At 46.2% G+C, this 20,217-nt stretch overlaps 1 protein-coding gene across 3 annotated transcripts in view; it reads left to right on the top strand.

The window, feature by feature from the left end:
- Nucleotides 1-20,217, top strand: part of RAI2 (retinoic acid induced 2) — a 138,338-nt gene that overhangs the window by 20,624 nt on the left and 97,497 nt on the right. For all 3 annotated transcript variants that reach the window (XM_080377153.1, XM_080377154.1, XM_080377152.1), the window contains exon 1: nt 1-20,217. This exon is cut by the window's left edge; it is cut by the window's right edge and continues 49,809 nt beyond it. The gene's annotated coding sequence lies outside the window, so the exon portion shown is untranslated.

Below are 20,217 nucleotides of genomic sequence, written 5' to 3'. Positions count from 1 at the left end.
AATGCAAAAATCCATTCAATAAGTGTTCTCATATGGCTGTTCCTGGAGTGTTACAGATCCAGGTGCAGCATTCTTCCTAAAATAAAAAGAAAAATCCACAATCCCTACAAGGTGCAGTAAAGATATTATTAACATTAAATTCATTGGAAAATATATAATGATAGAATAATTGAATACTCCTACTGGAACTGAAAGCACTGCTTGCAAATCCAGCACTATTTTTGGTAATCGCTGTTCCATCGTGTCTCATTGGCGCCTCTATTCTGGAGGCACCAAGTGTGTGAGTGTCAGACCATTGCGGCGACCTACTTGGAGCTCAAGCCATCAGGCACATGTGAGACTTCGAAGTTCAGATATCCCTTGCCCTTCCCTGCTGGTAGGGCCTTTCATTTACAGTCCTATGAGGTCCCTCTGTCTCTAGCTTTAACAGCGCTGAGGGAAGGGAGGCAATGTGAGACAAAGGGCCAAAGGCAGTGAACTATGAGTGTACACACCTTGACGTCTGCACGGGCATGAGGTTTCTGCACTCCCATTGCAGATGTCAGGGATCCAAGGTGGGAAGGAACTTGGTAAATATGGTTGTCCTGTGCCTCCTGAGATGTCTAAGGCCCAGCCCCATCCTCCAGCTGCCACTCCAGAAAGGCACCCTTGTCCGTGTCTCATATGTCAGCCCCATCTGAACACTCTGGACATCCCAGGGTGTCCCAAATGGAACAAGGTATCCTAGTTTAGATGCTAGTGTATAATCTGGACAGGAATTCAGCTGAGCTGCCTATTGATGTCTGCTTTGGGATGAGACACATTCTTCCCCACCCTCCATTGACTAGGTCTCCACTGATGAAAACTGAAATTTAGGCACCCAACTCTGATGTGGAGATCTCCCATCAAAGGCCATAAGCTGCACCTGAATCCCAGCTGTGCCTCCGAAATTTCCCTGTTCCTCTGTGAGTGCTCAAAGATAATTGCTATCGCTTCTGGGATTACCCTAGCAATTCCCTTCTGTACCTTGAGCAGCACTCGACAGACCCTCCTGCTCTGCTGACTGGAGGACGTTTAAGTGATCTAAATGTTCTTCAGCATAGTTTTTTTTCAATAAAGGCAGAAATTGCTTCACTGATTGTCTTCCAAAGAAGCAGGAGCCTGGTTATGACTGGCACACAAATAAAAAAAGGAAGCCTTTTGAAATTAAAATTAAAGCCAAGGCAGTTATATATCCACAGCTTTTTTTCCCCCAAATTAATACTAGCTTCCAGGATGTCTTTCCACACTCCTCCAGCCATTTGTTTTTGCTTCCTAAAAAGCTCTGTGTTGTTTCTCTTCATTATTTAGCAGTTGCTGTTTTCCAGAACAGAACGGCTGTGCTTCAGGTTTTGGCAGGAACATCCCCTTTTTCTACGCTTTATGCTGTTTGTGAAATGCTTTGGGAAACTTTCCACTGAAAAGCATTGTGAAAACACAAGCTTATTATTCTTGCAGCAGGGGAATAACAGGTTCGGCTGTCGACTCACTCTGTGAGCAGGTGCCAAAATCCTGCCGGGAAATACTGATGGATTTTGCTGATTCACTGCAGCAGATGGGACGTGTTAGCCAGTCTCTGCGTACTGGGGGGTGCAGGGAGCTGCCTCAGCTCTGCTTGGGGGTCTTGGCCTGGAAGCTGGAAAGTGAGCAAGTCTAAGATTTATACTACAGTAGTGCATAAAGCACAGGTTTTAAAAGCCCAGCCCTCAGGAAAGTGGATGGGTTTTGGCCTTCCTCCGTGCCTTGGAGCTCGGTTTCGGAGCAAGCTGAGAGAGCCATCTGCTTGCTGACTGCTATGGAGCTGAGCAGCGCTTGTCTCTCCTCCACCTCCCTGTAATTGTTTGCAGCGTGCTGAGCTTATCCCACCTTTCTGTGGGAGTGCAAGGACCTGAGGCCAAAGTTTAAAAGATTTGCAGGTGCAGTGCTTCGCAACGCCTCAGTGCCTCACTGCCCAGCATCCTTGGCATGGTGCACTGGCAGTGGGCTGCTTGTCTTGAGGGAGTAAAGGATGCTGCATGGTGAGGCAGGCTCTGATGTCTGAGGTCTTGAATGTGGTAGGGCCTTACAGGCTAACGTGACCTCTGTAAGGCAAATGTGAGGAAGAATGCAGCTTTGGTGCTTAGCAAGTGGTGCATGCAAACCCAGTGCTGCTGGCAGTGCCCCTTGCCAGGCTTTGCCATCTCTGTGAAGGCAGGAGCCATGTAAAGTGCTGGTGGAGCTGGATGCTTGTGGATGGGCCTTGCTGGTCACTTCCAGACACTTCTGTCAGACCGAGGGGGATGTGGTCAGCAGGCTCTGGAGGTGTGAGCCACAGGCTAAAGCAATGGTGAACTGTTGTACCCTGCTCTTTAGACAGCCCATGCTGGTAACTCTCAGGGCCTGGGTGTAAGGAAGGGGGTGTCCTGTAAATGCATGCAGGGATGTCATATCCTCACTTCCTGGATATGGAGAAGATGAGGTTTGATGTAGAAACTTGGCTTCCAAAGCATCCTGGGCCACATGTGGCACTGCAGGCTCTGCTGGGGTGTTGTGTGGGGCTGAATGTGTACACCAGGGCTCCTGCTGCTTAAATAACTCCTGTAACGGATGGAAACAGTGAAAATTTTGAAGGGAGAGGCTGGTCAGCTTTGCCAGTGAAGCTGCAGCTTCCTCTAGAAGACGTGCACATGGGGTGAGAGCTCTTTGGGTGTGTGAGGTACCCTTGCTGCTGCTGGGTGCCGCTGGCTTCTGCACCAGGGGCTGGTGACCCACTGCTACAGTTACTGTAGCGACACCACAGAGCACACCAGCACACGTATGCGTGCCTGGTGTGACTGACTCCCAAAACTGCCTGCATGCTCAGGGGAGCCATTTCACCTTGTCCCTCAAAAGCAACCCCCTTCTTTTTCCCTGAGCGCAGTCGCTTCTCTCACGAGTGCCTTCCTGGGGCCCCAGCCATGCCAGCTCCCGCCCCTCTGGCAGGCTGAGGCAGAGGGCACTGGCACCTGTGGCCAGGGGGAGCTGAACTGGGGTGCTCAGAGTGCAGGGGCAGCTGGGCTGGGGGTCAGGCAGGAACCATTCAGCCTTCTACCTGTTTTTGTCCTGCCTGGGTGGCCCTGACTACTTCTGCCTCTCCAGTTTTTTCTTAGTTTCTTAAGAGTCCTTGATCCCTCTTTGTCTCCCATGAACAGCCCTCCAGCCCTGACCATGGAGAAAGTAGTCTTGGTGTGGCTGTCACAGAATGTGCTGTGCTCCCTGGGCACTGTGCAGTTCCCCTTGTCTGACTGGGCCACCAGTAGGTTTGGGGCTACAGATGTTCTGGAAAGTGGCAGGCACCTCTGCTGTGGATGCATAGTTCAGACCCAACAGCAATACCCAGCACATGCAACCCTGTGGAAATGCCTCCAGAGGGACCTTATGGGAATGCCTCTGGAGGGCACCTGGGGTGCCCAGGTGACAATTAAATAGCAGATCTGGAAATCTTATTGTGTCACCGTGAAACACTGTCAGCGCCTTTCCTAAGGCACAAGGAAGAATATGTTTCCCCCTCCCATGTTGTTGAACTGCTAGTGAAGCTGGTGGTTTGCTCTTAGGTCATGTCACTCTTGTTGACCTCCCAGCCGGACATCCAGCAGAGCGGGACAGCCTGGGTACCCCCTGCTGCCACCCAAACTGTCCCAGGAGCGCAGTGCTCTACCCTTGGCGTCAGTGGCCCTTGGTTGCCAGTGCCTGGGGAAGGAGTTGTAAAGGCTGCTCCACTGCAAAGCAAATAAGCCTCGGAGGCATTTGAGCTGCCCATGACAGGGCTGGAAATGCTTCTTGGAGACTTGCTGCCTAATAGGTTAGCAGATAGCAAGGAAAGCAGGATGCAGAGTGTGGCAAGCAAATAAGAATCAACAGCAGTATAGATAAGTGCTGTTCCAACACGAGCAATTGCATCCTAATTTATTAATCACCATTGTTGTAAGTACTTTACAATAAATATAAAAGGAGGGAGGAAAAAAAAAGACACAGAAAGCAGTTTGAAGGATCTCCCTCAGTGTGACATTTCTGGACTTGAGGCAGTCTTCCCAAGGGAGGCTGTTATGGTGTTAAAAATACCCTTTGATTTTAGGAGTAAGATTGTTACCTCCATCTCTCAATTCATTCTGAAGAGAGAATCTGCATTACTAATATTAATGTAACCAGACAGAAATAAACCCAGCAAAGCTAATAAGCATTCATTGGCAAGTAAGAGAAAATCCTACAAAAATGGTTTTTCCTTACATTAGTTAGGTTTGCATTTTTCAAAGGAAAATTTGTAATACAGAAATATCCAGTAATCCCTCCAAAGTGTCCTGTACATGTCTCAGCTGTGCCCTTGCTGTTCAAGTCTCCTTTGCCTGGCAGTTCCCTCTCCCCTAACTCTCACTCCCATTTCTTCACACAGATGGAAGAGCCAGCAACATTTCCACCTCCTTGACTATTCCACTTGTAGCAGCCATTTCCTCGTTTTTCTTCATAAGGAAGCACTTTTCTTGCTCTGTACTTCCATTAAGAAAATGTACAAGCCTAATAGTTACTAAAAAGAAAGTGACTAAAGCTATCCTAATGTTTTTATGGACTCATTAAAGGTCTTATTAATTTTTCTCTGTATTGGAAAAAATCTAATTTTTTACTTGTGACATAATCAGGAGCGGTACCTGGGTTTTAAGGGGTGAAGCGTTCACATGTTAACCTTTCCTTCTGCTTTGAGCAATCATTCTTGTGAACTTGCTGAAATCAAACCAGGGCTTTTAAAGGAAGCTTTCCTCCTGACGTCTGTTGTACCCTCCCTTCGTGCTTTGAACCCTTTCTCTAATGTAGCTGAGCTGGGACCAAGGTGACTTGTGGCAAAGCACCTGGCTAACGGCACTTTAGTCCCCCCCGTCCCTGGGCTCCCTGTGTCCTGGGGTTTGTCTGTGCCACAATGGGGCATCGTTGTCAGGACCGTGACTCTGAGGGTCTCTGGGGCTGATTGCCAGCTGCTGCTCCTTATTTGCTTGCTGCGCTTTGCCTCCTGCTTGCTCTCAGTGGCAGGAGCTACAAAGGAGCTCTGGGCTGAGTTTGGGTCCTGGGGTCACCTGAGGACCCTGTATGCCAGCCCAGCACCCAGGCATCGGTGGGAGAGCTGCAGGTAAGAATGCTGTCAGCATTGCTGCCAGGATGGGGCCAGGAGGTGATCCCCACAGCCGGCCCCACGTCCCAGCATGGTGGGCAGAGGGGAGTACCCACATGTTCCCTACCTGAGGGTGATACGTGATGAGTAAACTTTTAATTGATTCCATTACAACAGCCAGCAGCTAACGTAAGGCAATAAAACTAAAAAAACATAGAAGCGGGGATACAGTGAGTGATTTACAGCACGCTGTATCTGCTTGCCACTTACTGGGGCTCCAGCGCGAGCAGGCAATATTTAGTGACGCGGCAGTGGCGGTGTGAATGTTAAGCATGGTGTTTCACAAAGCGCCCCAACCCTCCCGACAGCCAGGCATGAGTTATTTCAGAAACGCATGGCATGTCTGTCTGATCCTGATGCATCTCTTAACAATGATACTTCATAAATCCCTGTTTTATAAATTCACTGCCAGTGGAGGAAAAAAGTGTCAGTCTATAATCTGTTGTCATGGAAATAGTTGGAAAGTTCAATGTGCAAAGGTGCGTAACGGGGATGGGAAAATACAAGTGGGCTCATCTTGATTTTGCCTCTTGAATTCTTCTACTCTGGAAATAAAGGTAAAGGTTACATCGAAGGCTGAGGGAGATGCACTTACTTTCTGGACAGATACATTCTACTAGCCAAGAAAACTACATCCCAGGCATCCCTGTGAATCTGCTGTAGTGCAGCACTGCATTTTCTTTTGGATGTCATCTCTCACCTGCTGATCATTAAAGCCTTGTGGTTTCCATCCTGGGAACAAAATATCTTTTATAAAAAATCACACACAAGATGAAAAGTGAGACAAGGACAAGCAATGATAAAATGAAGAATAAATGTTAGAGGAGGTGAGTGCAGAGAAGCATATTCCAGTTACACTATTATGGAGGTTTTAATTTCCTGAAAATTCTTTATATGCCAGGCAGGGACATGAGTGGATGGCAATCACATTATCAGGCCTCTTATCAACCTTGATTTTGCTAGGCCTTACCTGAATGGGTTATTTTTTCAATAGTTCAGTAACTAAATTAAAAAAAAAGAAAACAAAAAAAATATCACACTTTGATTCAGGATAATATATGATGGGTTGTTCCAGTAGTTCTCAACTCAGGTGAATTTTAGAATAAAAACATCACCTCAAAATAATGCATTGAAAAAAAATATTCTGAAACTGTCAAAACAAAATATCAAGGAAATATCAAAAACTTCTCATTCCTCCATTTTTCTCCATTTATCCATTTAATCTAACTCCAGTCAGTGCACAGTTTTCACTAGAAACTGAATTTTTCATTTGTTCTACTTACTATTCATCAAAACAAATCCTGTCTACTTCTATTGTAGTTATTTAATACTCACTGAGCTGCTGTTCTGCTGCTGCAGTGATAAATCTTTCATCCCCTTTTATGGTGGCTCCTTAGGGGCCAGCGAGATGCAAAAACATTATTTTTTTTTGAGGAGCACTATGAGGTGAACTTCTTGGGCGGTGCCAAGACATGGAGGCTGAGGTCACTTAGGTGATGTTCATCTAGGAGCACTGGTCAGTAGCAGTGACCTTGGCACAGTGTCACTGAGGGGACAGGCAGCAGCATCTGCCTGCCTCTCTTGCCTCCCTGTAACGGTGGGGCTGGAGGGCAGGATTTATGGCATTGGGGAGGGTTTTGCAGTGTGGGATGTGTGGAGGTGATGTCCCAGGCACTCATCTGCCTGAGGCATTGTCCCTTGGCCTGCTGGTGACAGCAGGGAGCCAGGAGGAACACAACCACGGGCAGGGGTACGGGTGATCCTGGTTGGGATGTCTGCAAGTCTGATGCATGGGTATGACCAGTTTGATTTTCAGGGATGCTCAGGTCCAGTGTCCTGTTTGCTATGGCACAGGCTGTACAGCATGGCACTGAAAGGTTTCCCCTCAAGAATGTGGCTTTCAGTGACTGTCAGGAGCACTGAAATGCAGGGAAACCAGAGGCAGTCAGAGAGTTTATAATGAAGAGCTCATCCTTAGAGAGTTTTTTTACTGTCAGAGTGAGAGTTTGTGGGACTGTTTCAGTGATGGTATCTAAAACCCAGAACAATTTCTGATCATGTTTTATTCCTGCTGGAAGATGCTGTTTTATTTTTCTTCTCAAGGAAATGGCTGAATTTGGACCATTTTCTTTGGGAAAGGTTTCTGGGCCCCTGTACAGTCCGACAGGGCCGTGAAAGATCCTGGACCCCATTTTTGGATAAGGGGCTGAGGATCCTGGGCTAAGGGTCACAGAGCTTCTGCTGCCCTGGTCCACCTTGAATGGGGAATTGTAAGCAGTTGGATGCCCCTGTTGCTGAAATGAATCAAAATTTTTTGTTAGGTTCTTTCAGTTACAGAATATTTTGAGAAATGTGGTCTGTGCTGGAACACTGACATTTCCTGTAAAGGAGAAATCTCCACTTTGGTAAGCATTACAGCTGGTCACTTAAAAATCTGGATCCCTGGGAAAAGCAGCTGGAGACCTACGCCACAGCTTCAGGAGGCTTTGTCTTTTGGTTGCTCTCTTCACTGATAGGCTTCGGGCACAAGTCTGGGGGACCAAAATGACATTTGGGCTCTTCCTTGCAAAGGAAGGAGTGGGGGATGGGGTGGGTGGGGATTCCTGACCATTTCAGGTCAAACCTCAAGCTTGGAATTCTGAAAGATGAGGTCTGATAGTCACACCAGCCAGTCTCAGATTCATCCCCACTGGGGGGATACGTACGTGGTGGGTTCCACCAGTCCCAAATGCAACGCTGAAGCTGAGTGTCCCTGCTAGATCAGATCACTCAGGAAGGGGGCAGCGAGACCCACATGCTTTCTGCTCCCTGACCACCCATTTCTCTGGGGAGTTTTGGCACTGATGAAGACCCATCCCCCAGTTTCTGGTAAACACTTCAGCTTTTCCATGGAAAGGTTTTACATTATACTGAAATCCACCTGTGTTTCTTTGCGGTCAGTACTTTGGACAAGGCTTAAGTAATCAACCTGTAGTTTTCACCAACTCTTCTTTTTCACATGCTCTTTTTTCTGCCTTGCCCAGTCGTTGTGCCATCACCAACTAACAGCCTAACTGATTGCACTCCCTCCCACCATGATTTATGTCTAGGAGCAAACAAGGAAACAGAACTGCTCTTGAAAAGCTGTCCTTGAAGTCCTGGTCAACAATAGTTTGCCTTTTTTTTTTTTTTTTTTTTTTTTTTTTTTGGCAAGGATCAGAAAAACATAAATTGCAATATATCTTCAAAGTGTTCAGGGGGTTGTTTGCCACATGACTCATATTGACTTTAATGGGAGTCACATGCTAAACTCCCATGCAACACTTGGAAAGCTTTAAAGTGCCACTGCTTTGCGCAAGAGCCCTGAATGAAAAGCCACTTTTGTTTTCCTGCTCCACAGCACTGGCATTGTCCATATCCCAGCCCTCCAGCGGAATGCACTGGGATGAGGCGGGAATGACCCAGCTGGGGAGCCAGTGCTGCTGCCAGGCACCCCTGGCTCCTGCCTGCCAGCTCTCCCCACCTGCTAGGGCAGCCAGCAGGTGAAATCAATGCTGCACCAATGCCTAGGGAGCCCTGCCAGAGCCCCCTGAAAAACAAGGGCAGGCTGAAGTTAGGTCCGGCACCAAGATACTTACATTCCTTCTCCTGTTACTAGTGCCTGCCGGTTACCCTTCCTCTGTTTTGCAGGGTTATATGTGTTTTCAGCAGCATTTGTTTCTCCCCTAGTAGTTCCCACTAAAGCTTCCTGTTACGGAGCCTTAAAGTCATTGCCATTATCTTGGCATTTTAAAATAGAGCTACCATTGGGAAGGAATGGAGCAAATACACGAAAAATTTCCCTGGAAAAAAAACCCAGAAAACAAAAAAAGAACTCACCCAGCAAGATGCAGGCAGGGGTTTTCTGTTTTGAACAAGAAAAAAGCAAAATCTCCTGCCCTTCCCCACCTTCCGCCCCCGAAACAGGTCATGTATTAGCCTGCTGTCAGGTCAGATGGCTGAGTGTGATTTAAAGGGATAAAAACCATGTTAAAGCAAACTAAGAGCAGATTGTTCCAAGTGTGCACGTGGCTAATCCTTGCCTAGGACTAGGCAGCCTGGGCACTGCCAATATGAGAATCTCTCTGGATTTCTTTGAAGTATGGGCAAGTATATTAAAGCGGGAGGAAAGCACCGACTCCTTCAGGTGGTGATTTGTGTTTATTGGCTGTGATTTTTATGAGTTGAGGAAAGAGGTAGAAATGCCGGCATATGGTAATTGAAATGTACGGGGTTGGTGTAAGAGACTGTTTCATGATCAAGGGAAGGTGACAAAGCCCTTTCAGAGGAGTGTTTTTCAGCCTTTGCTAATGTTGCTGCACAGAGGGTCCTGGTGCTAATGCCACCTTTAATGGTGTAAGTGTGAAGCCGTGAATCATGCACCCGACAATTATAAATAGCAATACATCCTCGGCCACTCAGAGCCAGGATGCTGCAGCATTTTAAAACACTTACTTTAAAAAGCCTTTCAGTGCTGTGGGCAGGATGAGGGATCTCCATGGCTGCCACTGCCTGCTACAGCTCCCCTGGATTGCTTCGTTACCTTGGGGTGTTGCCTCATCCCAATTAGGGAGGGAAGCAGAGACCTTGCTGAATAACAGCTGGCCGATAGCTGTTTCTTCTGTCTGCCGTTGTCAAGCCACATTTGTTAGTGAGTTAACGCATGCCTTGAGCTGGGAAAGAAAAAACACATGGGATGTAAATCCAGCAGTCAGGGACTCCACTGAGGTTCCTCAGTGGTTTCAGCAAGCCATGTATGCAAGCAGGAGCTGCCAGAGCGGGTCCCAGCAAAACACCCTCAGCATGAAGGTGACAGCAGTACTGCAGTGGCTTTCTGTGCATATGGCTATTTTCCTGCCTGAAAATGTTGTGTAGACAGCATTGAGGATTTTGGATACTTTTCCAGCAGCCCAACTGGAGTTATGTCTCTGCTGGACATCCAGAAATGCTGGACAAAGGGCCACTGCCTGCAAATAAATCATCTCTGTGGTGCACATGCAGTGAGCCCAGCATGGCTGGGATGTTTATCACACAGGCACTCTCCTACCCTACAGATGGCCTGTACAGATGCAGTAAATCAGCCCCATCCTGACATGTCCGATGCAGCACATCTGGGCAGCGCATGCTGGGAAACCCAGCCCAGAAGCGCTCGTTCCCCAGGGGCCGCACACATGCAGCCCCCCACACGCTGGCTGGCCTTGCCAGCCCAGTGTTCGGAGTCTCACCCTGCAGGGAAGCTGAGAAGAGACTGGAATCTCTTCCTCTGTCTTATTTTCCAGCAAATGTTTCCTCAGCTGCTTAACTTAACAAAGGGGGAAAGCGAGTGAGGCACTGTCAAAGGCTGGGAGCATCCATGTGCTCAGCCCGGCCCCGACGATGCATCTCCCCAGCAAGCGCTGCAGGACCATCCATCCCCTCCCCTTCTTTCTCCTTCTTCATCCCCCTAAAGTTCAGAGAGGACGTCTGAGAAACAGTTTCATTTCCAATCTGCCCTGGAAAAGGGATCCCCTCACAACCCTGTGTGGAAGGAGGGCTGGCACAAAAGCTGTCCATCTGGAAGTGTATATCTCACATTCAGGACTGAGGAGTTTTTGCACTTCGCCCACCCTTTCATGCACTTGTGTGCTATAGCAAATACCAGAGCAAGAGTGGTGGACCAGGGGCAAAGGCTAGAAGTGAGATGGGTGCATTGTTCCCCTGGGACACCCTCGGCGTAGGGACCCAAGGCAAACACCTAGAAGCTAGGCAGGACAGCTGCCAGCTTCCACCTCCACGTGGCAGCACAAATTACAGTAACCTCTTGAATTTTTTAGCTTGTATTGGGTGGGCCAGTGAGCCCTTTGCTGCACCAGAAGCCCAGATGGGGCATAAAGATGTCTCTTTGGTCCTAGGGCCAAACATTCTGAAGGTACAGCTCAATATGCGCAGCATTTGTTTGTATGCTTTTTTTTTTTATTCCTTCTTTGACGTACTTTGCTGGGAAATAGTCTTCCTGACCTTGACAGCTGGCTGAAAAATTTGGTTGCATGGCTTCTTGGCACAACGTGCAGATTTTGTCTGAAGCAGACTGTTTTGTAGGAAGCATTGACTAAAGCCACCAAGTTTTTTGACAGAGAAATGTTGAGACATTGTGTTTTGAAACACTCTGACCATTTGTGGTCAATTGTCAGTCCTTTCACTGTGCTAAAGCCTCCCCCTACAAGGTCATTATTTTTAATACTAAAATACGCAAAATATTTAGATAGTCAAAATAAAATTGTCAGTGGTGTCCAAGGAAAATGATTTGAATATTTCAAAAAAATTTACTGGCTACTTACAATACTCATGGGTTTATTAGTTTTTAGAATCAAAATGTTATGTCAAAATTGTGCTTGAACAAAAAATATCAACGTAACAGCCCAGTGAGGTCAAACAAAATCAGATGGTGGATGACTTCTCTTTGCCTGTTTGTGTTCTTCACTGTAGTTTTACAGCACTTGATTTCAGGGCATCCAGTGTATCATTGCATACCTGTGAGAAGAGTATGGGCATGGCTGTGTGTGTGCATTATCTCATCAGATATATAGCCAAATTTAGGAAATGAGATTTTATGAAAGGGACCTCAGCTCAGCCAGGGGAAATATAGGCATGCTGTATTGCTCATTTTGTTGAATAATTGGAAGAAATAAATGTATTGAGTAAGACAGTGAAAGTCAGTAACAGACCCATCATTAAGTAGATCATTATTAATGGAGGACCTGCTTCCTGGCCAACCTACTAATGTCTTCTCCTTCTCAGAGGGGCCTAACCAATGAGTTAGGAAGTTCTTTGTTTTCTGGAGTAATGAATATTTATACCACTCATGAAAAATGACTTTAGCAGAAAAGGCTGAGCTCATCCTGGAGCATTCTGGGGTGCCATGGTTGGATCGTGGTCCTTAGGAGCTGGACTGATTCCTCTCAGGCAGAAAGTGGATGTGAGGCTGAGTTTCTAGTGTACGTCGGCTGCTCCCTGAGCTGGACTGGGCACAACGAAATCCTGCTGGCAGTTTTGTGAATCCAGCCCTCATTCCCTTGGCTTTTATGATATGAACAAAAATCAGCATATTATATTTTGGGTTTCTTGACTGAAATTGAAAATTACCTTTTCTTGGGTTTATGTTGGTGAGGAAATTATTTTATGTTGACCCTATGTTTAGATTCTTCGTCAGGTCATCTGTTGGACCAAAAGGCAGTTACTGACATAGTGCTACCCTAAGCCCAAAGTGGTTGGCAACGTCCTTTCCTTCAAAGATGCTAACTGGTTTCTTCTCCCACTGAAAGTCTGTTTTGCTGTCCAGATACAAACTGGGAATCTGTCACATCCAAGCTTACAGTTGATGACCAGTTATTTCATTAACACTGAATAACTGGGGAAAAAAAAGTCATTACTCTTCTGTTGGTCATATCTAGTATCCTCCAAGGAGGTATTTATGTGTGAGAGAAGAAGTTCATTGGCTTAGCTAGGATGTTTATTACTGTCCCTTGTATAATAAAGCCATCAGTCAGGGTGGAAAAGGGGCGAGGGAGAAGGGAGAGCCAAATCACTGCGAGAAAATTTATGTGTAGATAGTTGTACATAGGTTTTCTCTTATTTTTAACATTGATTGGAGTATGAGGTCCAATAAGATATACAACCCTGTAGCCATACACATGTGCTGTTATAATGCAGCCTTTCATTCAAAAAGGCTGGCAATGGTTAGGGTGGCAGATTTATTGTGTGTACCACAGGTTAAGGATCATAGGTCATTTTGCAAATATCCTTTTCAGGTGTCTGTAAATTCCTGTAAAAACACACACAAAGTGCAAGAATACTCAGAAGAGGGTTTTTTTTTATTACCTTCCTGAATCAGAGCCCAAATGAAAACAAGATAAACGTGTCCTTACTGGGAACACTGGGAGCAAGCTAACCTCTCATGGTGGAAGTCTTCTGCTAACCTAGACAGCTTCAACACCTGAAGTTATCTCTTCCCTGCATATAGGCAGGGAAGAGATTTCATTACACAAAATGCCACAGTAGACTATAAACTTCCTCACTGTTGACTAAAGTCTGCTTTTAATGGCTGCTCAGCATATGTACCTTCACCAAAGGGTAGCATAACCAGCCCAAACACCTTTTAAAAGGCTGCCCTGACCCTGCTTCCCGCACATACAATGCTTAATGGGAGGCTTAACTGTATCCAGCCTGAATTTTAAATGATTCATTATCACTTATGCAGGTGATCAGACAGTAGCTAAAGTGGGGTCGCACATGCAGGGCTGGCTGTGAGCACTGTCCTGACGAGGGCTGCCAGCCCTTGCGCAGGGGTGTCCCCCACTTCCCTAGAGTGGCCTGGCTATGGGACATCACTGCTTGCCCTCCAGGTCCTGCAGGATCCCTGCTCAGAGGGCTTCTCAGGTGTGATAATCACGGTGCCTACTACTCTCTGATTTCACCAACTAAGGACTAAAGATGCTGCAATAAGTTGTAGGCTACTCCCTTCCCTGAGAAGGCAAATGCTCAGAGCCATGCTAACAAATTTTTTGGGCTCCCCAGAGGTTGCTGAAGAAGGATTAAATCACACAAGCTGCTCAGCTCACCATCCAGCCAAAATGCCCCTTGGAGGACATCTCTCTCCATACCTGAAGGCCCTGACTTACTGCAGGTGGGCTGGAAGAGACGGCACCGCACTGGTCATGCAAGAGGGTGAGAGACACACAAGGTGGGCAACACACTAGCAAGAGGCAGTGAGGAGGTGTCCAGAGGGGATGCAGTGATACATCTGTGCCTGCCCACCCTTGTTGCCACAATAGACCAGCAGCTACAGCTGCCGTTTCAGTGGGACCCCCACACCCCTGCTGCAGCTGGACAATTCCCACTGCAATTCGCATTGCAATTCCCAGTGCAGTTCTCATTGCAATTCCCAGTGCAGTTCTCACTGCAATTCCCAGTGCAATTTCCACTGCAATTCCCTTTGTAATTCCCGGTGCAATTCACCTTGTGATTCCCAGTGCAATTCCTGTTGCAATTGCCAGTGTTGTTTCCACTCAGATTCCCACTGCAATTCCCTTTGCAATTCCCACACTATTCCCACTGTGGTTCCCATTGCAATTCACTTTGCAATGCCCACTGTAAGCCCCAGCAGGACCTCAGGGCTGGCCCTGCTGGCCCACCACCGAGCATGGGGTTTATCTCAGCCTTGGCAGGGCCCATGGCTGTGGTCAGTCCTGAGAGATGAAAGGGACCCGATGACTTTTTTTTTTTTTTTAATGTAAGACTTGGCAGACGAGCTAGCCAGGGGCATTAGTGGCATAACATGAATAATAGTTTCTGACAGAAGGAGGTCACACAGCCCGTTACAGCCTGTCCACCTAAGTGGAGGAAAGAAGCATGACGAGGCAGGAACACTAAGTTCTTGTCTGAGTTTTCTGACCGTTCACTATGCTACTGTAGATGCTTTGGCAGCCTTTCGAGCTTCATTGCATGTTAATTAGTGTAGCTGGTAAGATATTTTTTTTTTTTTTAAAAAAAAAAAAGGAGAATTTTGCTGACAAGGTGCCTCAGCTCCCTTCCAGTATAGGTTTTGGCTGTAATTGCGGAAAGTCTCCTTTTTCTGTGAAAACCATGTAATCTTAACAGTTCGGTGTACCTCAGTGGTATGGCTCTACATTCACCAGAATTTGATCAATGAATTGCATTAACCATCAGTCTGATGAAATAATTCACACACTGAAAAAAAAGTTAGATCTTTTGAGCACTTCAGTACCAGGTGATGCAGTCTGAAAATGGCTAGGGTTTTGTTTCCTAGCCACTCCTTGTAATGTCTTGTCTACATGGCATATTTTTTCCTGGATCTTCATGTCTTAACTAGAGCTCATCGAACTCCATGAAGAAACCTCGCCTGGTCTGAGAAGGTATTTGTTTCACCCTGATGAAGATGACCCCAAGATACTGTCAGGTGGTATTTGCATACATGGGCTGCAAACCTCTCTGCACCGACACTGGTGATTTTAAAACCAACATTTTGATTATCAGAATCAATACTTTGTCCAGGTTGCCAGACATGACCCTGCTGCCTTGACCCAGGGCCCTGATAGATGCAGTGCAGCCAAGGCTGGCTCTGCCCCTCAGGTGGCCTGGCCTGACTCTGAGGTGGCTCTTGACTTGCTGCTGCAGCACAGCATTTCTGCCTTCTCCGTGCTGGAGAAGAGACATCTTTCTGTGAAGGATCACGTGTGGCTTTCATCACTGCATTTACTGTTTGTGCCCATTCATGCCATGTTCCCTTTTGGGAGCCTGTTTTACTTTTGCTTCGCTGTTACTTGTCTGTGTTGAATAACTGCATACCCTCCTGTTACATTATATTGGTTTGTCGCTCTAATGGATTTTATCACAATCAGTAACACCACACAATATCCTATATTTTGTATGTGGCTTTTCTTAGATGCTTCCTTTCTGAGATCAAGAGCTGCAGACATCACCCAGAGCTCTTTGTTCACAGAATATATCAAAAGAGATGGAGAGGTTTTGGGGGTATATTTTTCCAATTTCCATATAGTAATTTTAAAATAAGTTAAGCAAAACCCAAGCAAATTTGAAGAAGGTGTTGCACACATTTTTCATAATACTTCATCTATCTTTTAAAATCCAATAGAAAAGCCCTCCTTCACCTCTCAGGGCCTGTTGTTTGGGATGCAGGAAAGGCTGTGCACATCTTTTACCATCCTTCAGCCCGCTTCCCTAAGCACCCTGTGCTTGGGCAACCGAAGGCAGGGGTCTGGGTGGGAGGCAGCAAAGGGCAGTTTTGTAACATGCACGTAAGCACAAGCCCCCTTCCCTGTTGCCCTAATAAAACATTGTCTTTTTGCAGTGTTGCAAAGTAAGTTTGGAGCTTTTTTTGTTGGTATTGGGTCTTAGTATTAATGGCGTCACAATATTCAGAAGAGTGGAAAAACATGTTGATGGAGAGACCTACTTCAATCCTCATCGCGTAATACATTATATTTCAGACTAGCCCTAAGTGTACTGGTAATGCTAGTATTAGAGTTATTGCTCTCCATTCAAAATGAATCCTTATTTTTAAAGGAAAATCCATGCTGAAGCCAAGTTTTGATATGTCAAATTTTGTAGCTGTTCCCACTTCTACCACAGTTGGAGAAACACATTACAACAAAGTTTTTGAAACGACCTGCAGTGAGGTTAGGTTCCTGGAGTCTTGCTGGGATTCAAAATCTCCAGAGTCTTTTAGAAATCACCCTTTATTTACTGCTCCACTTTCTTCACTCTAGCAAAAATGCATTTCATTCATTTCTTTGCAACTGCTCCTTATTTAATTTGGCAAAGAGGAAAGCGTGAGTTGGTTCCCCTCCTTCCAAAGTGATGCAGCAGTTCCTCAGCATTCACGTTGAGCCGTGTCCTTGAATTCACTTTGTCTGATCAGCAGCCATTTTTCAGCCCAAATGTACTTCTGGCACAGCCAAGTCAGGCTGGGAATGAGCAAAGCCAACGGAAGATCATGTCTCTATCGAGCAAAATGCCTGGTTCCCTAGTTACAAACAAGGATGTGCCAGAAACCCCAGCTTAAGTGAGAATTTTGTGCTAAGCACTGAGGTCACTGTGACCTTCAGAAAGATTACTTCATGCATTTTTATTTCAGTAGGTGTCAACAACCGTGCTGAGATAGCTTAGTTTGTGCTGCAGCCCGAAAAGGGTAGGGGAAATTAGACACTTTGCCTTGGCTGGGATTTTAAATGGAAAAGTCCTGCTCTCTTTTTGTTTGCTCAGCCTAATACAAACCTGCTTTTGTTTTTATCTTATCATGACATTCAAATTCAGAAGCAGAGCCGAGGAGCTCAGGAGGGCAGCACTGACTGAAAGACCTCCATTTGCAACCTTTCACTATTACCTATTGGTTCTGTCTCATACAAACTAACCCCACCAAGGTGTGTGCAGCAGCCTGACCAGACCACAGCTTTGCCCCCATGCTGGGCACTCCAGCCCAGCCCGGCCAGCCAACCACTCCCTCCCTACCACCCCTCCTGGCCACGGGAACTGTCATGCAGGCTCCCTTATGCTGATTGCATCCTCCATGGGGGCAGGGCACACATGAAAACAAAATCCTGAATAGGAAGAACAAGATTTCATCCAAAGGGGCAGTTGGCAGAAGGCTCAGCCTCCCAAATCAGTCTGGACCACAGATCAAGTCATCAAGCTGCGGTACAAATACCTGCCTCTACCTGGCCTGCAGGTGCAATAACCCAAACAGGTATGACTGCACTGTAATGGTTACAGGAAGCAAGAAAGCAGCATTTCTACTCAACAGCAATAAATGAACATTAATTAAGAGCATTAACTCTTTCCAGGCTGTTTGATTTTCCTTTACTGTCCTGCTTTCCAAAAATTACCTGTCCTTAGAGCATAAGCATTACTACACAGCAGTAAAACAGCGTAACAGTACAAAAACATAATCAAAATGTTTTAATGTGAAATGTTGTACATACTATGAAAAGAATTTCTAGGAATAACACTCTGAATGCTTCAAACAGAATCACATAAGTCATGGTTTCTCTTGTGTTTGTCCTGTTGCATATTCATACGGCAGGGTTTTTTTGTCATGGACATTTGTGGAAACTGAATTTTAAAAATGTGCCTAAGGAGTAGTGAAAAATGAATCTTACATTTGCAGGAATGATAATTCCTGCTGAAATAGCAATGTGGCAGGAATCAGGGGATGAGAAATGGTGTCCTACAGTCTCTGCCTAATGACAACCAGCTTGCAGCTTTCAAATATTGAACACCTGCAGAACAGTGTTTGGAATCAATTGAGCTTCTGAATTTAAGATTTGCAATGTCATTCAGATAATCAAGTATATCTGAAGGGCCCGCAGCCCACTCTTCCACTATCCGCAGGTAGTAACAGGAGTCTCAATCCATCAGAAAAATTATTCATTGCCAGCCACCCGCTCTTCTCAACTCCGAAGGGTCTGTTTCAGCTGGAAGTGGCTCTCCCTGATTGCGTCTTCTCCCAGTGTGTAGCTGGATTTACTCTGTGTAGAATAATTTTCTTCAGCACTAAACACACCATCATTCCACCGTATCTCTTGACTGACTTTTGGTACTAGAATTTAAATCAGGGGTATCATGCGCAGACACTCCCAAAGCAGACTTGTATCCTCAGGTTTTAAAAAAAGAACAACAGCCTAAATTCAAATAATATCATGTGCAGCAGAGAGATGGACCTAGACACTGAAGCTGTAACGTGGTATTTTCCAGCTCTGCTATCACTACTGCAAATTCACCTGCAGTTAGCGAGAACTGGTTGCTCTATGAAATAGCTCCCTCCTACCAGCCCAGTTTTTATAGGTTATTGAGCTCAGTCCAAGCTTTGGTAAGGTGCAATCTGACCCCTTTGGAGGCAAGATTGTCTGGGCAGTCACTTCTGGGGGAGCTCAAAGGCTCTGTGTTTCTGGCCGCGACTGGCAGAATTATGTAAAGAATTTGCTGTTTCTACTCGTCTGGTAAGAAATCTGAAGGACTATGGTCTACATAATCTATCTATTAGTAGTATTTTGAGGGGCAAAATGCATACAATCTTTTTCTCTCCTTACTGTCTCCTTGTCAGCCTTAAACGAGCAAAATCAAGCTGCTGCTTTGCAAACCCACAAGCAGAGTATCTCCTGCAAGTGCAGCATCGGGCATGGTGACTCGAGAGTTGGGGTGAGGGTTAGGGCAGGTTTAGGGCATGTGCTGTGCCCTGAGGACATCCCAATACATTTCTCTTCAGTTTTTTCTTGCTTATCTCTTATTGCAGCATCTGTCTACTGTATTTTGGACATGAAGACTGCCTGTAACTCAGCTGGGTTAACATTACCCTGTATGGTACAGGTAGCTTGGATGATGTTTTAGTGGTGGACTTGTCAGTGTTAGGTTTATGGTTGGGATCGATGATCTTAAAGGTCTTTTCCAACCTAGATTCCATATTCTGTGTTCTGCATGTGCACCAGGCCCATTCAGAGAGAAGGAAAAAGACTTTATATTGTTTTTCTATCCCTCTCACCTCAGCTTTATAGCAGTTGGTGCACAAGACTGATGTATACTTGAAAAAAATTGCACTCCTATCCAAATATCCCCTATTTTCTTTTCCATCTAAAATAAAATCAGGCTTCTTTCCCTTCCTCTTTACATGGGCTTCCTGGTTCCTTCTACCTTTCTCCCAGTCTCCTCATTCATCTGTCCCATAGCTCTTTCATTTCTTGGGCTGGGCTTCCTCATTAACTTCTCACTCAAGACACATGCCTGGGCAAAAGTTGAGGCTCTGACCCTCTGTGTATTACTATTATTGTTACTATGTAATAATACAATGTAATAATGTGATGAGCCAAGGCTCCTTCTCCCTCCTGGTGATGGGCTCAGAGCATATTGCCCTCTCCTGTCTTCCTTTGTTTGATCTTAACTCAGAAAGCTTCTGGTTTTGTTGCTCCTCATGATTTCTTAAGCTTTTGGCTAGGTTTTGTCATTGTAACATCTGCTGGTGTCAGCTGAGAGGCTGGCTGCTGTGTTGTCCCCATGCCCAAAGAGAAGTGGGCGAAGAGAGGAGCGATGCGGTGTGGGACTTGTAGCTCCCAGCTGAAAATGTCCAGGCTGCCCCGCGCACCATATGGCATTTTGGGAAAGTAAACTCTCTCCTGTCTGGCCAGAAGGTTGCTACACAGCCTGCACTCTCCTAGTCTCTGGCCTGTCACCAGGCACTAGCTGAGGAAAGCAGAGGAAACAGGAGCTCTCCCTTGTGGCCTCTCTGTAGCCATTATGCTTGTTGTGCTCATAGGGTCACTCACACCTGGAGGTGTTGGAGGAAAAACACCCCACCTGAGGGGTCACTGCACCCCCTTAATACTCCCAATATCCTCCTCATCCGGAGGGGGGATGACACGCCCCATGCTCTCCAGATGTCTATTTTATCATCCCCAGTTCCTCACTCCTTTCACTGTCTACCCATGGCCTGCCCATCT

Source organism: Falco punctatus, assembly GCF_963210335.1.
Source record: "Falco punctatus genome assembly, chromosome: 2".
Classification (NCBI taxonomy): domain Eukaryota; kingdom Metazoa; phylum Chordata; class Aves; order Falconiformes; family Falconidae; genus Falco; species Falco punctatus.
Note: the sequence above shows the minus strand (reverse complement) of the source record. Positions and strands in the feature narration are given on the sequence as shown.